We start from the raw sequence: 11,515 nt of genomic DNA, 5'->3' as shown, positions 1-11,515 counted from the left end.
TTGACTGCACTAAATTAAACATAACATTTTTAATTGATCCAATTTATTTTCATCTTTGAAAAATAATTTGTATGTAATCAGTATACTTACTTAATTATATCTGATTTTACAACATTGTTGTCATTACAAAATGACACTATAAACTTTAAAAGTATAAAGTTATAAAAGTTAGCATTTTTCAGGCCCCCAAAATGCCATTGTGTAAATGAACAGCAAAAACACAAAAAGTTTTCAGTTTTAGTTGAAAATGGTGCTGTGTAAACACCCCATATGTAACACAACATTTCATGAGCAATTACTCTTAAAACCCAAAACAAATATGTATGCACTTACATAGTCATGAAACAGCATTAATTGCACTGAGATCATTTGTAGTTATAACAGTTCAACAGCACAGTCACCTTGAGCACACTTTAACTGCATTCATAAATTACCATGTTGATAATACACCACAGGCCTAAGCAAAAAGTCATCATCAGCTATAAAATCCAATTATGCAATGCATTGTACCATCTTCGCCTCAAGCAATCAAGCACTCTTTTGCATGAGAGGCATCATCATCACAATTTAAGTTGAATAAAAATGATTTAATTATGATCAGTGTTCCCTGTGATCATAATTGAACCACCTCCATGTTCCCACATTTATCGTCACGGCTGTTAGACGAAGCAAGAATTCGATCAACAGGACTGATGCCTTGCTACTAGAAAAAAAGTGCTCTGATTAATATACATTAACATGCAACATTTTTTTTTTTATATGAAAACAAAAAAATAAATGAATATTAGAATCTGTATAATATGTACATGAACTTGTGAAGGAAGAAAGAAAAAATTAATAAGTACCTATAGGCTGGATATATTTTAATAACAATCCATGCTGTTGTATTGAAAGAAAAAAAACCATCTCATGTATTTATACGATATATAAGTAACGTTAATGTTTTACAGTGGCTTCAAACATGGCACATCCAAGATACAATCTGTTTTATAATTCCATAGATCCAACAGGATGAGTGTTTTTGTCTAACATCTGGTTATCTATTATCCCGCGAGGGATCTCTAGATCTGTAAAAGACTGAAAGGCTTTCGGCTCATATCAAGATCATCTGTTGTCCATGTCTCTCTCTCTGCAGTGACTGAGAACAGCCTGTATAGGGGTGAAGAGACTTGTTATTGAGGAGCAGATACAATCTGTCCAGCACCTGTATGCCTGGGTGATTCTGCTCTACTGTGCTGCACATACATAATGACTTTTGGAGCCGACACACACCAGCTGGACCTACAGTAGCAAAACAAACTCACAGGGACTTGCTTAAATCTTAGTTTTAGAATTATCTCCAAATATGTTTCACCAACATAAATAAGAGGTTTTTGAGGCTCTTTAAATGTACAAAAATGGGATCATTGTTATGATGTAGACAAAAAAGCCTTTCCAGAAGAGCCCGTAATTATATATTTTTGAGATGACCAGTACTGAGACACATTAATATAAGGCAACACTTTAGCATGGGGAACACATTTTCACTACTAAGAGTTTTCCCTTAATAAACTCCTAATTTGCTGCTTATTAGTTGTAAAGCTTAAGTATTGGGTTGGGTTAAGGGATCTAGAACATGATCATGCAGAATAAGGGATTACTATGTGCTTTATAAGTACTAATAAAAAGCCAATATTCTAGTAATAATAATGATAATAAACAACTAGTTAATAGTGAGAACTGGACCTTAGCCAAATATAATTTAAATAATACCAAAATCAAATTTGAAAACTGTCAAATTGAGAGACTTAATTGCACAGTTAGGCTGATTTTTAGTGCTAACATCAGGGTTTTATAGAAGTCATACATAAATCATAGAAGAATTATGTATCTGAATATATATGAACAATAACAAATTATCTACTGATGCTAAACTTTAGGGGGGGCATGTTCTTGTAAAGTGACCATATTATTATTATTATTATTATTATTATTATTATTATTATTATTATTATTATTATTATTATCGTTGTTGTTGTACGAAATAGGTATATCTTGAAACAAAAATTGATGCTTAACCATATTATTATTATTATTATTATTATTATTATTATTATTATTATTATTATTATTATTATTATCGTTGTTGTTGTACGAAATAGGTATATCTTGAAACAAAAATTGATGCTTATTATTATTGTTGCTGTTGTTATTGTTATTATTATTATTATTATTATTATTATTAATATTAATCATCATGATCATTACATATTTTCTGTTCCAAAAATTCTACTTAATGATCTCTGAGAAATCATAAGTATTTTATAAATGTCACACCCATGGACTTTTTTTGTCGTGTTTTCATCCCTCATGTGTTCACTGACCCAGTTTCTGTCTCTCTTTGATTACTTTAGTTAGTTCACCTGTGTCTTGTTAATCATCCTCACCTGTCTGTCCCTCGTTAGCACCCCTACTTAAGTTCTAGTCTGTTCAGTTTGTCCCTTGTCCGGTACAGAGATTATCTTACTATAGGGAGATGAGAGGGTCTGTATTACTTACTATTTGAGAAAACGTAACGGCTAACTTGGATCACGTATCCCTTAATAACCAATCACATTATAGCCTTAACGTCACTGAATTTTACTCAGAGTTGTACGACGCTCAGTTGCCATTTACGGATACCATAGGAATGAATGGGAAGTGCCGTAAGCTGAATCCCAGCTGTCGCAAATAGTCAGTGACTTCTCTCTTAAAATGGCTTTTTTTTTTCATGGTAAACTCTAAAAATAGTTCAATCCAAAATTATTGTTTAGTGTAAAACATGTTGAAGATTAGCAGATAGGCTGTCGATTCATTAAATAAGCCGTTTCCTCTAAAAAGCTGTTTATTCTACGTAGTGAAGCCTCTCCTCCATTGACATCCATTCAAACAAAATGGCCTCTGGTCTCCTTTCCCACGTACTGCCAGACCGGAAGCGTTAGCTTTAGCCGTTACGCTTTTTCAGCAAATGGTTGCAGGCTTGCCTTCTAGTGGCTTTGTCTGGTATTGACTACGTCCCTACGTGTGTCTCCTGCCTGCCTGTTCATGGATTTACCCTCTTGTGGATGAATTAAAGACTATTTGACTTGATCTTCCTCTTCTTCATGCATTTATTATTCACCGCAGCATGACAATACAGTGGTGAGTTTCATATTATGTGATTTGTACAAAATAATTTATGATGATTAGAAAAAAGTAAGAATGATGATCCACCCCTAATCTTACACAGAAAAAAAACTGTACTTAAAAAAACCCTCTGAAATTCTTTATTTACAACTTAAAAATAATATATATGTATTATTATATATATATTTTTTTCTTTTACAGTGTAATGGTAAGTGGAGCATAAGCAGATTGTAAGAACATTGTAATGAAGGAGGCGTGACAACGCAGTGGGGATCCATTTTCAGGGTCCAGAAACAGCAAACAGTAACAGCAGAGACAAGGCAAAAGAGTAATCCAGATAAACAGCCGATATTCAGGACAGGCAGCAAACGATCACAAACAAGGAAATAGTCTAGGATCAAAACACGATGAAACCCGGAAGGCAAGACAACAGGAGTCTAAACATTCAATCACCAGCAAAGTCAGAGAGTGTGTATGCTACTTTTAAAGAACTTCTAATGTGAGACAGCTGTGGACTGATGATGAGATCTGATGAAAGACAGGTGTTTGCAATTGATGATGTGTCCAGGCAGAAGATTATGGGAAATGGAATCTGGGGTGAGTGGTAAAGGGTACAGGATGGGGTGCCCTCTAGCGGAGCTCATGGGCACTCCAACTAGATCGAGATCATGACAAAAATATGACTTTGCCACCAATTCAGCAAACTGTAAATTTGTTAGTAAATGCCATGAAATCGTTTTGATTTCTCCAATTACAAAAAAAAACCTTGATCAACACACAATGCCACATGACACAAAATAAATAATGTCTAACAACAAAAATATGATCCAAAGAAACGAAATGTAGGTGTAGTTGTTGTTGTTGTTGCTGCTGAAAGATCGCAGCTAAATCTGGATATTTAATTTTCTGAAGTTCCTCATTTAAGTGAAAGCAAGACAGCAAAACAGCACTAGAGAAAGCGAGAAGGAGAAACAGAATGGCCATAATGCCACTATCCAGGAAGAGGCATTTTTCCCACATTTTCAGTAAACAATTCAATTGTGTACCTCCACGGTTCATGCATCAAGATGCCACCTCTAAATTGCTAGGTAATGGACGCACTCTTTTCTTTTTTTAATAAAATCTCCCCTGATACTGTTTAGAGGTGACACAAAAATGCAATCAGCTTTAATGGAAGAGTAGTAAATTCAATAAGACAGGCAAATGAAAGTGATGTTAAAGTCGCATGCATTAGAGCGCGAGAGACCCTCACTTAAGGGATACTGCAAACAAATTAACAGCAAACTCAGAAAGAAAAAAATTGTTTCAACTTTAGAAGTTTCAATACGTTTTTTTATTTAATAAATAAATACCAAAACAAAAAGCCTTTTGCATTGACATTACACAACAATGCCAGTCCACATGGTCAGCCAACAGAAAATACTCTAACATCTGTTCCCATCCCTTACTATGAGATGCACTGATTCTCAGTTCCGCAGAAAACATTCAAAGTTGCATTTTTTAGTCTTTACTAAATGGACTGGGTGTACCTGAAAACCCCTCCTCCTCTAAATGTATTTTCATACTTCTGGGACATACGTTTTACTCATGCATTGTTGCATTGATTTAGATCAACGTTTGAGGTTTTATAGCACAGTGCATGAATGAATAACTAGCAGCAGCTCTTTCATGAGCCGCTCATGCCTCCTGTGTTTCAGATCTGACTTCCGCTCAGAGCCCCCGATGGTCTCGTGCACATAAATAAATCATCTCAGCATTCGGCTGTATAGAGAACAGAGCTTCACAGCACTAGATAGTCCAGAGTTCATCTGGCAGCAGAAGATCATGGGGTTGGTGGAAAATTGAGTAGCACCACACGGGACTGCCTCACACACTTATACAAATATAAAGCATGGATATTTATTTTTGGAATAATTTTATTTAGAAAAATAATGATAGAGCCCTAGGGGCATGGGTGGATGCATAGCAGTTTTTCCTGTTCTTGGTACAAATGATGGCTAGTAAAGCTAACCAACTGTAATGTTAGCTAACATTAATGTTACAACTATCCGTCAGGGAAAATTTTATGTAAGATATACACTACCATTCAAAATGTTTTTGAAATAAATATCTTTGCTCAGCAAAATCTGTTTAATCAAAAACTGAGTAAAAAAGTATTATTGTAAAATATTATTACATATAATATAATCTGTCTGTCTGTCTGTCTATCTGTCTGTCTATCATACAATATTGTGTAATTACATTTTAATTATTCTATTATCATTGTATAATTACAATGTAATTACACAACCACTGTATATTTATATATACATACAGACTATCATCATCATCATCATCATCATCATCCATGTCATCTATAGAAATCAATTTTGAAACTGAAGTACTATATGCATTAGAAACATACATACATACATACATACATGACAATTCTTTAGAGTTAGAGTCTACTAGCTGATGGTGAGCATGAGAAAACCGAGAGAAGAGAAAAAAAACAGAGACTCTAACAGTTCACTGGCCATGGATCCTACGATCAGAGACAAACACAAAGTCCACACATACCAATCAGGACTCTATTAGATGCCACTCACGGACTCTTTCAGAGGTATTTGGCCTGTAATTGAGAGAAATGGTTCAGCTGCTCTAAGTCATGTCCATCAGAGGCCTCAAGTAAAACAGTACATCATTTCAGGAAAAAGAGTTCTAGACAAACAAACACTAGAAAAGCATATAGGGATCCATTTGGAAGCAGAACACAGTGAAGAAAGGTACTTTTGCACACCCCTAACAAATTTGTTGAAGCATGTTTATTTTTGAGTTTTGAGTCTTTATATACGTTTTATCTCAATTGATTACTGGCCAGTGTGTAGGCATCTGTGTTGATTCTGAACGTTATATAACGTTGAAATATTCTCGGTATTTGGGTTTTTCATGAGAGCAGCAGAAGATGCTGGCATGTTGTTTGTTTATTTTCATCTTCACTGCATTTTGCCACAAGATTTATTTATTTATTTATTTTTTATTTAGACTAGTTTTCAGAGGATGCCTTTCTAAAAAGTGAAGCAGCGTTTGAAGCTGGTTTTAAATATTCTGCCGCCTACTAATGTAACTAATTCATTATTAATGGGCTGTTTTCTATATTGGGATAATATCAGTTTGAAATGCAAGTCTCATCAGTCCATCCCAACACCATTAAGCAGATTTACAGATATGAAATATGAACCTGGAGATATGAAAGATATTAAGAAAGTGTAAAGGTTAACATTAACTGTATGTTCCTTCATTATTAATCTCAAAGAGAACATTCATGTTTTGTAGACTTCCTTTTTACCCAACATCTTGATATCCATCTTCTCAAATTCTCCATGTTTATAATCAATATTTAATTACCCCGCAATTTTGTTTGATCGTTCCCCACTAGAGATTATTATGCACATTCAGCCAACATGGCAGTTTGCCACGGGTGAGACAAAACAAACAACCATGCAAAAAACATGTACGATCGGTCAAATAGAACAACCACAAATCCTTAATGTCATTAATCACCTGGAAGTCATCAATCAGCTTTTTTTATCCCTCTTTTTTGGTAAGCCAGCTTTGTTTGATGCACGTTCTCTATGCCATACCAGTATTTTACCAGTTGGGAATCGAACCTATGACCTTCCTTTTACTTTGTAGAAGAATATAACCTTATGCAATGTCTTCTAGAGGATCAATAAATTACACATTCGTATAATTCCAAGAACGAGCCTGTTTGTTGAAGAGTCAATGGAAAATGAATCCTGCAGGATCATCAATCAAGCAGCCAAGAATGTGTAATTGAGCTACATATCAAGGCCACTGAATTCATACACAAATCTGGTTTGTGAATGTGTATACATATGAGGACACACAAGGCAAAGCCTAAGAAACATATTGGCTTGCAAGACCATGGAGTTAACATAAGATTATGAGGACTAGGTAAGAATTAGTTTTCTCCACTCTCGGCTTTCAACTGTTTTTTTCTTCTTCTTAATGAACATGCCTATTTTCATTAATGCTAAGGGATTATGAGAGACACAGTGAATAGATTGTGCCTGTGTTTGCTATTTATTCAACACACATGGGTCTTTAGACAGCCAGCAGATGGGAAGTGAATAGAAAAGTTTCATTGTTTGTGTTTTGTTCAGATTGGCTCTGTTCCTAATGGGCAGGAGCAACATACAGGAAGACCGCATTACATTACTAAGTAAACAAACCCAAAGATAAGGAAAGGAGTGTTTATAAAAATGTGTGCTATCAACAAACTCACCCCAACATTGTGGTGGTTATTACACAATTTGGGAATTACCTTCCATTTGCATGTATATTTGACCTTATATGTGGTAAAACAAAAGTAGCATGGACTTTACTGTATGTAATAATGTATATATGGTTGACATCACATGTATTCCTATTTAAAATGTAGTTCTAGCACAGACACATTTTCACATTTGGACAGACACATACAGTACATATACCAGTACATACACAACTACAACTTTTTCTTTCGTTTATGAAGTTTCACATAAATGTAATTCATAAATAGATTTTATTATATTTAGAATAAAAAAAAATTCTCAATATAAACTTATATGAAATATTAGGTAAAACTTTATTTTGATGGTCCCTTTTGAACATTCTGTTGACATCAATTAACGTTGCACCTGCATGTCTTTTAACTTTTATTAGTGTTTATTAGTGTTAGTAGACTGTCCGCTTAATATCTGCCAACCGTTCATTGTGATAGTCTCCCAACAGACATTCTACTGACCATAAGTAACTATGCAAGTACATGTCAGCTTATTCAAACCCTAACCCTACCAGTCTACTAATACTCTACTAATAATCTAATGAGACTATGTAGGTGCAATCTTAGGTATAGGCAACAAGGGACAATCAAAATATAGTGAAACCAAATATTATATTTATACTTTTTAGATATTATGTTTAAATTGGAAAAAAACACTACTTTTTTAGACATAACAAAATAATACTTATTTTAATACTTTGATATTTGTCAAAAAAAAATGAAAACGTTACGGTACTAGGTTTCGTTAAGTACCGGTGGTACAGAGTACCCGGTCAACCCATGGCAACCTCAAAATGAGGAAACACATCAAACTAACAAAACACTTTAAAGACAGACACCCGGATCAAATGAAAGAGTTCAAGCAGGTAAGTTTAATTTCATCCCATACATTGTTTTATTTGTGGCGCGAGTTCAAGCAGGTAAGTTTAATTTCATCCCATACATTGTTTTATTTGGGGCGCCCCGCCACAATATCAAAACTCATAGAGTTAGAGTCTACTAGCTGATGGTGAGCATGAGAAAACCGAGAGAAGAGAAAAAAAACAGAGACTCTAACAGTTCACTGGCCATGGATCCTACGATCAGAGACAAACACAAAGTCCACACATACCAATCAGGACTCTATTAGATGCCACTCACTGACTCTTTCAGAGGTATTTGGCCTGTAATTGAGAGAAATGGTTCAGCTGCTCTAAGTCATGTCCATCAGAGGCCTCAAGTAAAACAGTACATCATTTCAGGAAAAAGAGTTCTAGACAAACAAACACTAGAAAAGCATATAGGGATCCATTTGGAAGCAGAACACAGTGAAGAAAGGTACTTTTGCACACCCCTAACAAATTTGTTGAAGCATGTTTATTTTTGAGTTTTGAGTCTTTATATACGTTTTATCTCAATTGATTACTGGCCAGTGTGTAGGCATCTGTGTTGATTCTGAACGTTATATAACGTTGAAATATTCTCGGTATTTGGGTTTTTCATGAGAGCAGCAGAAGATGCTGGCATGTTGTTTGTTTATTTTCATCTTCACTGCATTTTGCCACAAGATTTATTTATTTATTTATTTTTTATTTAGACTAGTTTTCAGAGGATGCCTTTCTAAAAAGTGAAGCAGCGTTTGAAGCTGGTTTTAAATATTCTGCCGCCTACTAATGTAACTAATTCATTATTAATGGGCTGTTTTCTATATTGGGATAATATCAGTTTGAAATGCAAGTCTCATCAGTCCATCCCAACACCATTAAGCAGATTTACAGATATGAAATATGAACCTGGAGATATGAAAGATATTAAGAAAGTGTAAAGGTTAACATTAACTGTATGTTCCTTCATTATTAATCTCAAAGAGAACATTCATGTTTTGTAGACTTCCTTTTTACCCAACATCTTGATATCCATCTTCTCAAATTCTCCATGTTTATAATCAATATTTAATTACCCCGCAATTTTGTTTGATCGTTCCCCACTAGAGATTATTATGCACATTCAGCCAACATGGCAGTTTGCCACGGGTGAGACAAAACAAACAACCATGCAAAAAACATGTACGATCGGTCAAATAGAACAACCACAAATCCTTAATGTCATTAATCACCTGGAAGTCATCAATCAGCTTTTTTTATCCCTCTTTTTTGGTAAGCCAGCTTTGTTTGATGCACGTTCTCTATGCCATACCAGTATTTTACCAGTTGGGAATCGAACCTATGACCTTCCTTTTACTTTGTAGAAGAATATAACCTTATGCAATGTCTTCTAGAGGATCAATAAATTACACATTCGTATAATTCCAAGAACGAGCCTGTTTGTTGAAGAGTCAATGGAAAATGAATCCTGCAGGATCATCAATCAAGCAGCCAAGAATGTGTAATTGAGCTACATATCAAGGCCACTGAATTCATACACAAATCTGGTTTGTGAATGTGTATACATATGAGGACACACAAGGCAAAGCCTAAGAAACATATTGGCTTGCAAGACCATGGAGTTAACATAAGATTATGAGGACTAGGTAAGAATTAGTTTTCTCCACTCTCGGCTTTCAACTGTTTTTTTCTTCTTCTTAATGAACATGCCTATTTTCATTAATGCTAAGGGATTATGAGAGACACAGTGAATAGATTGTGCCTGTGTTTGCTATTTATTCAACACACATGGGTCTTTAGACAGCCAGCAGATGGGAAGTGAATAGAAAAGTTTCATTGTTTGTGTTTTGTTCAGATTGGCTCTGTTCCTAATGGGCAGGAGCAACATACAGGAAGACCGCATTACATTACTAAGTAAACAAACCCAAAGATAAGGAAAGGAGTGTTTATAAAAATGTGTGCTATCAACAAACTCACCCCAACATTGTGGTGGTTATTACACAATTTGGGAATTACCTTCCATTTGCATGTATATTTGACCTTATATGTGGTAAAACAAAAGTAGCATGGACTTTACTGTATGTAATAATGTATATATGGTTGACATCACATGTATTCCTATTTAAAATGTAGTTCTAGCACAGACACATTTTCACATTTGGACAGACACATACAGTACATATACCAGTACATACACAACTACAACTTTTTCTTTCGTTTATGAAGTTTCACATAAATGTAATTCATAAATAGATTTTATTATATTTAGAATAAAAAAAAATTCTCAATATAAACTTATATGAAATATTAGGTAAAACTTTATTTTGATGGTCCCTTTTGAACATTCTGTTGACATCAATTAACGTTGCACCTGCATGTCTTTTAACTTTTATTAGTGTTTATTAGTGTTAGTAGACTGTCCGCTTAATATCTGCCAACCGTTCATTGTGATAGTCTCCCAACAGACATTCTACTGACCATAAGTAACTATGCAAGTACATGTCAGCTTATTCAAACCCTAACCCTACCAGTCTACTAATACTCTACTAATAATCTAATGAGACTATGTAGGTGCAATCTTAGGTATAGGCAACAAGGGACAATCAAAATATAGTGAAACCAAATATTATATTTATACTTTTTAGATATTATGTTTAAATTGGCACTACTTTCTACTTTTTTAGACATAACAAAATAATACTTATTTTAATACTTTGATATTTGTCAAAAAAAACGTTACGGGTTACGGTACTAGGTTTCGTTAAGTACCGGTGGTACAGAGTACCCGGTCAACCCATGGCAACCTCAAAATGAGGAAACACATCAAACTAACAAAACACTTTAAAGACAGACACCCGGATCAAATGAAAGAGTTCAAGCAGGTAAGTTTAATTTCATCCCATACATTGTTTCCCGGGGGTTTTTATATCACTGTATTTCTGAAGGAAACCGACTGTCTTCAGAAAATTATGGATGTCATTGTCATTTTACCTTGCCTGTAATGCCTGAGCAAGCGTTTGTGAGCTGAGCACTGCTTTGTGTACAGCCATTACTGGGGAAACCTGATCTCTCCCGCTCTACAAGCACCTCCTTCTGGCAGAGAATGAATTTGCATATATATGCCGCCACAAATAGAGTGCAAGTCTGTGGGAAACACCGCTTCTGTTATGAATATTATTCA

Source organism: Sinocyclocheilus anshuiensis, unplaced genomic scaffold (assembly GCF_001515605.1).
Source record: "Sinocyclocheilus anshuiensis isolate Anshui unplaced genomic scaffold, SAMN03320099.WGS_v1.1 scaffold348, whole genome shotgun sequence".
Lineage (NCBI taxonomy): Eukaryota > Metazoa > Chordata > Actinopteri > Cypriniformes > Cyprinidae > Sinocyclocheilus > Sinocyclocheilus anshuiensis.
This window is presented reverse-complemented; position numbering follows the sequence as displayed.